This window comes from Hylaeus anthracinus, unplaced genomic scaffold, assembly GCF_026225885.1.
Source record: "Hylaeus anthracinus isolate JK02 unplaced genomic scaffold, UHH_iyHylAnth1.0_haploid 11994, whole genome shotgun sequence".
Lineage (NCBI taxonomy): Eukaryota > Metazoa > Arthropoda > Insecta > Hymenoptera > Colletidae > Hylaeus > Hylaeus anthracinus.
Genome location: NW_026534341.1, coordinates 5,559,807 through 5,573,854, shown reverse-complemented (window position 1 = coordinate 5,573,854; position 14,048 = coordinate 5,559,807). Strand labels below are relative to the sequence as shown.

Genomic DNA, 14,048 nt, shown 5'->3' with positions numbered 1-14,048 from the left:
GCTTAAAAAAATTCAAAGTTACAGTTAAAGGCTGAATAGATATATAGTAAAAATTGGAAAGCTCTGTGTTTTTTCATTTCACTATAACAAATTTCGAGAAAACCTTATAAAAAAACGGACGTCACACGGGATGACTCCCTTAATGTTATTCTCTACCTAATCGATCAACGAAGCATGGATAAAAGTGTTCAATTTTACATACGCGTAACTTTTTAACCGTTGGATTCTCGACATTAAAACTTCTATTTTTTTTTTAGCTAGGCATCAAAAGCTACTACGAGCCGATAATTGTTGATGCCCCAAAAGTAAAGTTCAGTCCAGAATGGAATTTAGGTAAGACTGTACTTTTGCAAAAGTTTTCTAATTATACTTTTCATTGAACGTGATTATCTCGAAGCACTCACCTTAACTAAACCTAAGGCCGATCGCACACGGACGCAACCGATCAGTTTCAAACCACTCTGAAACTATTTAGTTGCATGCGATCGTGGATCCAGGTAAAACAAAGATAGTGAAGTAGGTAAAACAAGTAGCGCAAACGGTTTGCAACGCTAATTTCAAATCGGTTGCGCCGTGCGCGATCGGCCTAACTAACGTTTATCCATACGACCCAAAGTCATCCATTCCAGATGCCTCTTAAAAAGTCTGAAAAGCTTCATTTTGGAGCGTCCAACCGTGTAATAACCCCTTAAATCGCGACGATATCGAAGCTCCCCATCTAGTCTCCGAAATCTCTTCATACCCTCCACGGTCGACCAAGTGCAAGCCAAGTCCCGAGGCGTTCCTCGTCGCGAGGATGTGCGTGAACGTGAACGTGCACGCAGCTACGTAGGTACGTGAACGTCCGTGCATAAGTAGGTCGGTCGGTTTGGCTGGTTGTCCCGTTACCGAGGAGGGGCACGTGTAATAACAAGACATTACGCACCTCCTCGTATTTTCTCGCCGTTCACGCATTCTTTTCTTCTTTTTTCGTTTCATCGACAAAATATTCCGCGACGTTACGGACCCGCGTCAATTAAAAATCCCCGTAAAAAGAAAAGCAGCTCGTTATCGAGCACTCGTCGCGATAATAATTCGGAATCGCGAACCATTGCCTCGTGACGCGAATCGAAGCGAAAATAACCATCTTTCGAGCAGCTCGGCCAAGACGAGAACGTTCGCGATCGTTCGATTCGAAACGAATCGTTGAATACGATCGAGCCCGACGGCGTAACCTCGCGAGAGTGAAAAATCACTTTTCCACGTGTTTCGTGGACTCCAGGGGGAGGGGGAGGGGAGGAGAGACGATTCCTCAACGACCGCATTAATTTCTCGCTTCCGCGGACAGGCGCGACGGTTCGAAAAGAGAAAGAGGTAGCCCAGCGCGGCGTGTTACAGCGTTCAGGTTCAGGTGTAATAGTCGGTTGAGTAAGAAGAAAGCGGCCTTGCGCTACTTTCCATCGTTAGATAATATCGGTAATACGATTTTCTCCGACTTTATAACTCTCGATCGCGGGAAGACACAGTTCGAACGCCCTCCGAGAAGGTGCGACGCGTCTGGAGGTGCGCGGACGATTCCACCTTCTGTTTTTCGTGGTGAATTCGACACGAATCACGTGTCATCACGTTTCTTCATTAGTGTCTAAGTCTGTGTCCTCTAACAGGTCTTCCTATTATCAAAAATCCTAGTTTCCACCGTCATTTGGATTCTAACACCCCACCCCAACTAGGTACAACATCTCCACCTTTAAAAATAAAAAATTGCTTTCCACGGTAAATAACGAGTTCACTCGTTACTCGTCCAAGTTCACCAACACTCAAGCCCTCCTATTATTACCAAAACTCCTAATGTCCTCCTTTCCTCTGATTCTACCACCCCGCCTCCAACTAGGGACAACGTCTCCGCCTTCGAAAAACACTTTACACGGTAAATAACGAGTTCATTGACCCGGACGTCCCATGGTAACCCGGAGTCCTCTCCCCTGGGACGCGTCCGAACGTTCCATCGCGATCAATGACGCGATCCAAGGGTCGGCCGCGCGTCTTTCGAAGAGATTCGTGGAGATTAAGGATCGAGATACAGCGGGTTCAGTGGGTCAAGGTTCTGGGGAGGGTTTGAGAGCAATCTGTCCCGGTCTGTCCCGCTCTGGCAACGGTTGACGAAAGAGAAAGAACGCGATGAAAGACTCGGCGAAGGAGGGACGCCTCGGTTGTCGTGGTAGGGGCACGGGACGAAGAGAGGCACGCCGTAACACTTTTACGGATTACGTTTTCGTGTTGCACAACCGCGATTGCGCAACCAGCCTTAGATAATCGCCGAATCTTTCCGGGACAAACTGGAGGAACCGTTAGACGTTTATGGACAGGTTGCCCCGCGCACACAGGATGAGCGGATCGACAGACAGGGAAAATTGGGATGTAGTTGGCACTCACGTTGTACAGACCAGAAATGGAGACACCATTTTTGAATTAACAGGTAACGAATGAAATCACGGTTATAGGGATTTATTCGTGGCGTCTATTGCATTAAATTATTATTCGAAAATGTTTTTTATGCAACGTGATGTATAATTTCATTCTAAAAACATAAAAGAATTAAGCGAAGCATTTAAACGTTTCTACGTTATGAATCCTGTAGTAATTTTTAAACAAAAATACCGTTTCAATTTTTTGATAACAGTAAGATTATATTAATGATCAGTGAAATTCGAATATTCTTTGAGCGAGGGACTTCTCAAAGCTTGAGAAACACTGATCTAGGAAGCAGCCCACGCCGCAAATATTTGCTCGAAAGTAGACCGTTCTCGAACTCCCTCGGCTGGAAATTCGTGGAAGGCTCTCCGCGAAGAATCAATATTGTACGAATCGTTCGAAGGCACACAACGTGTCTTTAAACAAAATCTCGACAAACTTTCTGCGCGAGTTCAGAATCGACGCAAACAGTTTACACGGCGTATACCGATATGTTATAACTGGTCTGCGAATGTTTATTCGCAAATATTGCAGAAACGTTGAGAACGGGATGAGTTCGTGCGTCATTTGTTCCAATAGAGAATGTAAGGATGATCCGAGTCTTGAGAGATTTCTCAGAAATTTCTCAGAGATTTCTCAGAGATTCTAACGTAATAGAATCTTGCTACTATCAAGGGGACCGAAAAGTAATAAAAATGTCCTCGACTTGTAATCGTGCAATTGCCTTTACGTTGGCAGAAAGTGTTAGAAAATGATGGAAATTATTTTCTTTATTAGTATTTAAGATTCCTTTAATAAATAAATGTCGATAACATTTTGATTACTTTTCAGTCGCCTTAACACAATTTTATTATAGTATAAGAAATAAATCGATCCTCTAAAAGTGGTCTCGATATCGTACATTTCCAATCGGTGATGGGCAGACCCCTAGATTTCGAATAAATCTGAAGTTTGCCGTTATGTTTGTCTCGTTTCCTCTTTTGAACGTTTTCCAAAGAAAGAAACGAAAGAAACACATCGTCAAACTTTAGATTTATTCGAAGCGTAGGGTTTTGCCCATCTCTGTTTCCAATATCCAAGAGTTTCCAAAACAAAAATGTCCAATCGCAACCAGTGTGACGCAAACTAACAGCCCCAACTACTGGACCAACCAATTTTCGACCGTAATTGAAAAGCAGTCAGTTTGGGTCAAATTGTTTGCGATTGAACATTATTGTGAAAAATTCTTGAATATTAGAAACGTGGATTATCGAGGCGATTCGACCCAAAAATAGTCGGTTGAACGACCCAAACAGCCTGGTTCCAAGTTCTACACCTAACACAGCCTCGACTGAAAGCTCGTGGAACGATTCCTGATTAGCATAGGAGCAACGTCTTCTTTCATAACGCATAAACGGTGTCATCGTCACGGCATACGCGAGGATCCGTTTCACTCGGAGCCAAACTGGTCGCGATCGCTCGGTCCGGGATGGGGAATCGAGTCAGTAGGGTCACTCTAACGGGCTAACGGATCGCAATAATGGCGTACCGTGCATTACGCATACGGTGACGTAATCCTTTGACCGACAACCAGCCATTCATGGCGGGGCGAAAGTTCGAACACCTTGCGGAATAATTGGAGCCGAAGGTTGGCTCGCGTCTCGCTTTTCAACGAAAATAACGACTATTGTTTCGTCGGGGGACAAGTCGTGGGATGTACTCGACCACGTCGAGCGATCGAGGATATACCTCGAAAGAAAAAGGACCTCGAGAAAAGTGTACGCAAGAATGCATAAGAATATCGAAGGTTATGGTGGACAAATCCTTTGGGATATCGTCTTTGGAGATTTGGTAGCGTCGGAGCATTCGTTAGAAATAACCCAGAGATTCCAGAGAGAGTTTACAGAGGATTAAGGTCGATTCAGACTATACGACACGGACCGACAACGACACGTACCAGCACCGACACGGCAAAACATTAAAACACGCGTTTTAATGGAACTACACGGTCTGTCTAAAAAGAAACCGAACTTTTGCTATTAACTTACTAAACCGGGTACCAAAACAGGAGCTGCAAAGGTCCTTCGAAATGTTAATTATGCGGTCTACACGCTGTATTGACGCAGAGGGAGATTATTTTGAGTAATAAATAATTGTTAAATAAACGTGCGTGTAAAAACTTTACTTGTACTTTTTTCTTTTTATAGCAAAAGTTCGGTTTCTTTTTAGACAGACCGTGTATTCACACTATTCCCGTTGACGGAACCGTTCATGTCGGTGTCTGTTAAGTGTGAATAGTTCCATTAAAACGCGTGTTTTAATGTTTCGTCGTGTTGTTGCCGGTCCGTGTCGTATAGTCTGAATCGACCTTAACGTGTACAACGATGCATCGCGAACGTAACTGTTCCGATCGAACCGTAAGTTGCGTCTTCGTTGGACACTTACGTAATTGAAAACACAGAGAGTGAAAATCAAGCGTGATCCCACTTTCGTCGACGAGAAGAAGCGCCTCGCGGCACTTTTGCCGTGGCCGAGGCGTATCAACCGACTAACGGCCGACCTTCCGCCGTTTTGTACGACCTCTTCCTCGATACGAGGTCGCGGCGACCCACCGGCGCGGATCTAGTTGTGGAACCAAGTCGAACCTCGATCTTGATCGATATTTGTGGAAGAGTAACGACAACGGCTATTTGATGCCTGCTGGAGTTCGTGTAGATGCGCGTAATCTGAGTCTCGACCTGATGGACATTTGTTACTCTGTCTTGTAAGGATATTTATTTAGAGGTTCGGCGAATACTGTACAAATTCCATGACAACACACAATATATCAGACAAAATCAAATCGCGATAAAAATTGAATGACTAATCAATAAATTACTAACACAAATTGATAAACATAACTGACAACTATAAAACATACAAACATACCTAGTGGTCGAAATATAAACGTTCATCCAACATTCACATTACAATACATTGCAATTATAATAAACCGCAGATTATGATAAAATCGATAGTGAAGGTAGATTATGAAAAATCAAAAAATAAACAAAACAATGTATGATAAAAAATACAAACACGCAAAAACGTACAAGGAGAGAGAGAGAGAGAGTAAATTATGATAAAAAAACTTTGATAATTCGCCAGGAATATCCCCAAAATTAATTCCAAAATATAAAGGATCATATGAAATCGACCGAGTATATTAAAAAATGATCGATTACAACGACCGAACGTAAGCACACGAAAGTAATTTCTGGACCTATTGCAACTCGAATTTAACGAAAAATCTGCATTCATCCTACGTTGGATGTAGACAGGAAAAGAAATAGAGTTCGTTAAGCAGAATTACAGGTAATTAATATTCAATCGTAGTAAGCTTCGTAAGTTCAAGTCGTGCGAAGTAGAATCGAATGATAAACGTGGACGTTCCAAGGCCAAATCAAATGGTTACGCTACCCATCGCGATCCATCGATCCCTGTCCCCGTTAGCTACTTCAACAAGGTTACAGCGCGAGCCTCGACGGACATACAAATTAGAGCAGAAGTCGTTCCACGCTATTGTCATATCGTAATTGATCTTCCACGGTTAATCGAAGATTCTACAGTCGGAAATTCCTCCGTCAAGCGTGCACCTCTGCACGTCGAAATCGATTCGATTCGCTCTGGGGGCAGGTGTTACTTGTAAATAACGAAATAATTATTGAACAGAAACGCGATCTTCCCAAGCGGAAAATTGATCTGGTGCTTGTTATTTCAGTGACAAAAAATATCTTTTCCTGCAACTATGAAAATATCGCGATTTTCGTATATTTACGTGGCTCCAAAGAATCCATTATCGAAAGAACAATTTTTTATCACCAAGGGGAACCAACATAACGCGTTCCGAAACATTTCGATAAAATTTACGCTCGAACTTCGATCTGGTAAAAAATTGGACGGTTTCGAAAACCGTTTTCGGGGCGGAAAAGGATTGATTTCTGTCCGGAAAAGAATTCCCGAGGAATTGTCGGCGGTGGCTCGAAGACGTTTCGCAATTACGAATTATGAAACCCGATTAGTTGACCGCGTCGAGTTTTTGTATATCGTGCTGCTCTTTTAGTACTTTCCTCGGATCTGGTCGTTCACTTTCTCACTTTCGATCGCGGCGATGATGACTGTAATGCAAAGTTAAAACGGCGAGGATAACGCTAGCGTAAACGGTACCCGTGAACTGTTATCCTCGTCGAAGAACAGATGAGGGGACCCACTGGCCCAGCGATCGACTACTCTCCGGCTCGCATAACCTCTTTATACCACTGCTCCTTTTCTTTCTGTGCAAACTCTATTTCTTTCTCTTTCTCGGTATTTTCTTTTTTCTGATTAATATAGAGGTGGTGTCGAATAAAAAAAAAATGTGAGATTTATCAGGTTGTCCGTAGAGACCATGCCGATTTTTGGTTGGTACAGGCGATACAGAATATTGCAAAAGCTTTGGTTGTCGTGTTAGTCCTGTCGATTTCTGATTCTGCTTTAACAGTAGAATATATTAGGTTGTCTGTAAAGTCCGGCCCTTAAAAGATGGAATGCTTGTGGGACAGAATGGTACTTATGTAATTCAATAAATAACATCATGCCCTTGTATTTTTCTTAAAAATTGCCACGAACTTTCTAGTACAACCCAAAAGATATCTTCGGGGATGTTGGAATACTATATCGGAAATGGGTGAACAAGAGCCCAAGTGACGTACCAACTTCGAGGAATAATAGAATAAGCGAAGTTGCAAGATCACGAAGCTTTCAAGAGGTCCAGGAAGAGGACCTCGACGCGCGTCGAATCGTTAACCCATCAGGATCTAACCTCGAGTGCGGAGTCAACGTCGTCTCTCGCTACGTTTATTTTTAGCTTGCCTGACGACTATGTAACATATTCGCAACAGTTACTTCTACCTCGGGAAAAATATCCACCGTACGCGACCTTCTGTGCACGGAGTGGCTCCGTTATTTATCCTCGGATTAAATCTTTCTACTAGGTTGACAAAATTCGGGACCGATAAATTACAATAAAAAGAACCGACTATATACAAACTATTAACTTTGTACTTTATGCTATCGGACAGTTCTGCAGACAAAATCCTATCTGAAAGCATCGAGCGAGCAACCCCTCATGAAGAAGCAACGAAAGGAGTTGCACCAGTCGGAAGTTCGAGGCACAGAGGACGCGCGTCGATCGATCGATCATCGACTTTGAAAAAGTGTTGGCCGCCTATCCACGAGGCCTGGCGTGCGGTAACGCGTTATTGTAACGACGTCACGAGGAGGAGGACAGAAAAACGAAGACGGAGGAAGCGGAGGAGGAGGAAGAAGAGGAGGAGGAGGAGGAGGAGGAGGAGGAGGAGGATGACGAGGACCATCGAAGTTGATGGCGATGGAGGTGGTGTGGACCGTTAGTTGGCCCCAGCTCCACGGGAGCGTTGTCCGGGCATTCCGCGTTACTATTCTCCGTCTCCCTCTTCTCCCCGCTGTTTCCCTCTCTCTTTCGTTGCTCTTTCTTTTTTTCTCTTTTTACCGCTATCCCACTCTCGCCAGCCGCTTCGTTCCACCGACATTCTCGGTCGTTCTCTTCCACCGAAGAACTCGCAAAGAACCCGGAGGGAACTCGGTGTATCCCCTTTGCTTTGCATCCCCGTGCTAACGAACGCGAATCGAAGGAAAACGAGACATCGCCTCGACAAATTCCACCGTTTCTGTTTTTGATGGCCCTACTGCCAGAGTTCGCGGCACTCGAATATTCGAAACGACTTTATAGCCGTGGATACTTTCGTTTGGTACTTGCGATACCGTACAGAACATCCAATGTTGTATTCCGCTTGATTCGTTACTTTATTATTATTTAATAAGTACGACGTCGAGCGAAATCGAACGAAGAATAAGTATTCACGTGGTACCGGCTATAGATCCTCGCGTTGAGACGGTTCGAATGATTCCCTTATTCAAAGGGAAGAGTAGCGAGCTTTATAATTTCGGAAAAGATGGAAAATGGAAGAACAGGAATTATTTTAAGTTCAGTGGTCGGCAGAGGAGAGGTAGCGAGGGTCGAGGTCCGAGATGACTAGTGAGGATGAAATCATTAGTTGTCGAAGGAAGGAATTTGAAATGTTTGCTGCTGGAGTTTGACGGAGGATGAGAAGAAGGCAGAGTTATCTTAACTGAAGGTAATACAAAGATTATGTTGGCATACGACACCAAATGAAGTATTTTCTAACATACTGTCGCGAGCACCCTTTGGATGGATCCAAGGGCTTGCTGGTGCTCGCGACCGGAACAAGAAGACAGCGAGAAGAAGGCGATCGGATTGATCGCCTGTCAAGCTGTCATATTCGAACAAGACGCCATTGAATGCTGACGTTCCGAAACTAAGAACACATTTAATTACCTTTGTTGACATTTGTATTGTACACACCCTGTTATATATTAAAGTTTCTCGTTAATCCTTAAAGTTCTCGTTATGCCAAACATAAAACGTAACGATACTATCCCCCTCTACAAGGTAAGGTTCAGACTTTCCTTGATTTCTTCCATTTCCTCGATATTTGTATAAAACTTGAACTTCGTAGAAATGTTCACGATTCGGCAATCAACGCGTTAAAAGACACCGAGCCCACGAGTCTGAACGATCCCTCTTGTACCCGTTTTCTTTCGTCCATCCCCATCTGTTCGTCTCCGTCGATGGTCCATGGATCGTTCGATCACGTCTACGGCCTGTACCGAGATCAGGAGCCGGGTAAATGGATCGAGCACCGTCTCCCATCGGGCTAATAGCTAAATTGAGTTATTAACGTAATATATCGTTACAGCCACCTCGGTAGTCATTATCCATCCTCCCCGGTTCGATCCCTCGCATTCCTATTCAGTTTCCTCGTCGCTATTCGCGGTTATACCCGGATATACGTTGAAAATGCGCATCTTGCATTATGTTAGGCTTCGATGTACACGATTGCCATTCAAAAGAAACGGATACCGTTATTAATTTCTGCTTCGGCCCCTTCCTTCTTCGCCGCGCAACGACGATCAATCGTACACGTGAGAATCCTTCCGCGAGGATTTCCGCAGGATCGAGACCGCGAGATACCAAAGGGACACGAGACTCGCGGGTTCCTTCTTCAATGAGGTTCAACTTTGATACAGGAGCATTGTAAACGCGATCATTCGTGGCCAATGAACGCTCTTATGAGCTTCGAAGGACTGCTTGAAAAGAACTGGATCGCTTTACAATTTTCTAGAGAGAAATTTCTGTAGGATAATCATTTTCAGTGACAGCTATGTGAACCTGGCACCCGACTTTTCAAAAATTAATTTTTTTTATAGAAAATGATAACATTTCGTCTGTACTTAATTGTACTACCAATAGTTTTGTTTGCACCTTCATCGATTAATAATTAAAAAGTATTCAAGAATAGTCAACACCCGACATTGAGATTTTTGAAATCTATTTTTTCAAGGTAAGGGGGACATCTGATGCTGTTGAAAAAATTTACCCCTACCCCCTAGTTTATTTAGAAATTCGATACTCTACCATATTTTTGTATAAAAAAATATACTATTCCGTTTAAAAAACTGACGGTCACCTTTATTTCTCAGAAAAGAGTATAAATACGAAAGATTTATCTACCTGGTTACGTTGCACACAAAAAACAGTATGAATTTTTCCTCTTCCAGTTTTTTGTCCTATGCACCATTTACGAGAAAAACGCTGGCTAGTAATAGCCTGACACACCCTGTATATAATACGACAAGTTGTATGTACAACACCCTCCTCCCCATAAATACTCGTACCTTCTACGTCTATCCTCCCCACACTATTTTAAATAAACGCGACATTTCCAAATCACCCTTTCGTTAAAAATACGTACACGCGTAAAGTCTGTTCGCGTAATCGATCGAATTGTTGCGTTCCTCGCGGTGCACGCTTCTTCGGTCTCGGAAGGATACCCCAAGAGCACCTCCCGAGGTAATTAATTAACAACTCCGAGCAATTCGTTGAACGCTGGATGGTTTTCATGAGGGTATCTCGGCGCGTTATCGTGCTCGTTATTGCTGATAGTTTAGCCTCTTTTTCATTTCGTAATTGCACACGCCGATGGAAAAAAAACTTAACGACCGGGCATTAACGTAAGCTAACCGATGGATCATCGGATAGTTCCACTAGGTACGCGTCTTTTAAAGGGTTGCGCGTTCCTCGAAATAAATGGATCACTTCTGCGTGTACATAAGATCAAGGTAATTCGAAATTTAAATAATAAAACTGACAAGGATACGAGTGGTGAATTTAATTAATTCGATTGATACTCGATTATTTATTTCAAACATTCTTTTACTACACGTTTCAGTCAGTGAAGCTTTTTTTTCTTTATAAGAACGCCTTCGAAATACGATCAGAAATATTCCAGGAGCGTAAGGACACCTGGTTTGTTACAATTTCGTACTGCAATAGGTACAAAGGACTTCGGAAGTGGCGCGGAATGAAACGCAAAGGAGAAAAACAGAGACCGGTTGCACGGTTGTAAATTACAGGCATCCTTGAAAGCTTCCAAAGAGATTATCTACGCAAGAATTCAGCGAGTCTCGCGCACCGTAGGTGGTGCACCAATTTGTTCTACCTTCACAATGAAGCCAAAGACCAGGTATCGATCATCCTGGGTCTCTCGGTACCCAGTGCCGTGCCAAATAACAACGAAAATATCGAATTACTGCTGCTGTTATCTCAAAAAAAAAAAAAAGGTGAAAGAACCAGTCTACATTTCCGGGGCAAATTAAAAATCTATACAGGGTGTTTAGGCTATTACTAGCCAGCGTTTTTCTCGTAAATGGTACATAGGACAAAAAACTGAAAGAGGAAAAATTTATACTGTTTTTTGTGTGCAACGTAACCAGGTAGATAAATCTTTCGTATTTATACTCTTTTCTGAGAAATGAAGGTGATCTTTACTTTTTTAAATAGAATGGTACCTTTTTTAAAACAAAATTTTCCTCTTTCGGTTTTTTGTCATATGTACCATTTACGAGAAAAACGCTGACTAGTAATAGCCTAAACACCCTGCATAGATCCACTCTAATGGAAACCAGGTTGCTAATTTAACAACGATTGAATACTTCTACTTGAACCGTGGTTACAAACGATCGACTGTAAAACCGCGGAATTAATTTCTGCGCCAAACGTTTTGCAAATCGTTCGGTAAAACACGAAAACGACAACGAAGAAGTGTACAAGCCCGCACCGAGCGTCCAGCTGCGAACAAAGATGGGATCGACAAAGAAGGCTGAAGAATGGGGGAAAAAATGCGATGGGTTTCCAAGGTAATTCACCTCGCGAGTCCCGAGCGTGCACATTCACGGAGATGCACGGCGCACGTCCATTACGCATTCGGTTAACGTTCCTTCCGGTTGGAGAAAAAGAAAAAAGGAAAAAAAAGAACGTTTTGAGGAGCGGTTTTATTCGTGGCTGACCCGTCCTCGTGGCCCGTTTCACGAGTCTATAATGGCCTACGTGCGGATACTTGAAATTTTCGTATTATTCGACTCGTACGACGAATTTGAATACGCGAGAGCGTTGACGAGCGAACGAATCCACGCTAGCGACAACCATAAACATACGCGAGACCAAATTCGTACCGTTTAAGAAGGGTAACCAAATCGGAGGGCCAAATGGTGGGTGTCTTTGGCGATTTTTTTTTACAGAGAACAATTTCGGTAGCTGTCTTTCAATTTTTAGGATGTTTTAAGCATGTCTCGGTGTATTAGGTCAACCGGAAAATTCTGGCCGTTTCGGTTACAACAAGTTTCAACAAGTACGCGCATATTCAATAAAAATGGCATATCAATATTCAATAAAAATTGCAATCACGCTGGCAAGAAATCATAAATAACGATAGAAATTATATTATTCGATAAAGTTTAATCAAGGAATGACTTCATTATTTCGTGTTATTCTAAAAACGGACAGAACTTTTCGGTAGACCTAATACATTTAGTAACTTTCTCAGTGTATTTCAGAGGAAAATTCATTCAATGAATGTAATTTCTTTTTACATATTTTCTGTGAATAAAACTAAACTGTAGCCAAAAAGGTTAAAAATTGAATTTCTTGGGAGTGTTCGAAGAAACAAGTATCAATTTTCACGCTTCCAAAGTTTTTGTTACAGAAAACATACTTTAAACAATAATAATAGTAGTCGATTCTAATGGATAAAATAAATATTGTATGATACTAATCTAACGAAAATAAAAATTATTATTACATTTAATTAAATTTAATAGAATCTTCACTGAGGAATCGAACGAATTAATTTGGGTGCCGAAATGTCTAGGCACAGCACTATCCAACATTTATATTTACGTATTAAAGTCCCACCTTAAAATCGTTTGCTTTGCAACTAACAAGCATTCAACCTAACTAACATTCTATTTCTGTCGATGGTAAGGGTTAGTTTTATCGAATTTCCAAACTTTATTCTCAAATTTAAACGGTGAGAACCACTGATATCTAGGCACAGCCCCTATTAAAAATTTATATATATATATACGTATATAACCTTAAAACCGTTTATTTTGAAACTGACGAGCTTTCACCTACCTAACATTCTATTTCTGTCGATGGTAAGGGTTAGTTTCATCAAATTTCCAATCTTTATTCTCAAAAAACGTTGAGAACCACTGACATCTAGGCACAGCCCCTATCCAAAATTTATATTATTAAAGTGCCACCTTAAAACCGTTTGCTTTGTATCTAACAAGCCTTCAGCTAATCGACATCCTGTTTCTGTCGATGGTAAGGCTTATTTTGATACGTACTCTCGTCGCAACGAGCACAACAAGATACGTATCTCGCGCAAATCCTCTCGTAGATAGAATCAAACGGAAACATCGTATAAACAATTGTTACGCATACCTGTTCGCTCGCTCCCTGCTGAACTTCCGTGCTGCTCGTTTGACACTGGCACCGGATTTGCAATCCAAATTAACAAATTATGTTAATGACAATGTTCATCCACCGACGCTGAAACTTTGAGAACGGTCCGTGAAAATGTGCAGCACGCGGGAAGAATAAACGATACCACGCGAGTCAAAGCGCTGTCTCGTTCCCCTCCATTTTCAGCAAAATCTGGAAAAAAGTGTCAAACACGCGAAATTTTAAAATATGGTTAACGAGATTAATATGGGTGGACGTTAAAAATTATCTAATTCTATTAATTTTTAAGTACGTATGGTCAAACAGAACCAATAGTCATTTGAACGTCACCCTCTGTACGAATCAGGCACGAACCATGCATTTTACGCAAACGAAAGTTAAATTCTTTCCAGAAAATTCGAAATGTATCGACAATTACGTACCAACACGTCCTTCGCTATTCCTTCCAGGAAATTCGAAATGTATCAACAATTACGCACCGACACGTCTCTCGAGAGAAGCAAACGCGGACTGAGGACGCGAGACATTCCGATTACGAAAATCCTCGTTCGAAAATCGTCGTTTATATACACGCCCGTGCCTCAATAATATTATGAATTACACAGCTTACCGTACAAATTCAAAGACCCCTTTTTTTTTGCTTAACCGCGTCGTTACCAAGACTGGATTC

At 42.1% G+C, this 14,048-nt stretch overlaps 1 protein-coding gene across 1 annotated transcript in view; it reads right to left on the bottom strand.

Annotated features, from left to right (window-relative positions):
• LOC128888869 (transcriptional regulator ovo-like) overlaps window positions 1-13,894 on the bottom strand; it is a 97,180-nt gene extending 83,286 nt beyond the window's left edge. The window contains exons 1-2 of the mRNA XM_054146038.1: window positions 13,801-13,894; window positions 13,358-13,570 (exon numbers count right to left, since the gene is read on the bottom strand). The gene's annotated coding sequence lies outside the window, so the exon portion shown is untranslated. The remainder of the gene's footprint in view (window positions 1-13,357; window positions 13,571-13,800) is intronic.
• Window positions 13,895-14,048: the final 154 nt, after the last annotated feature.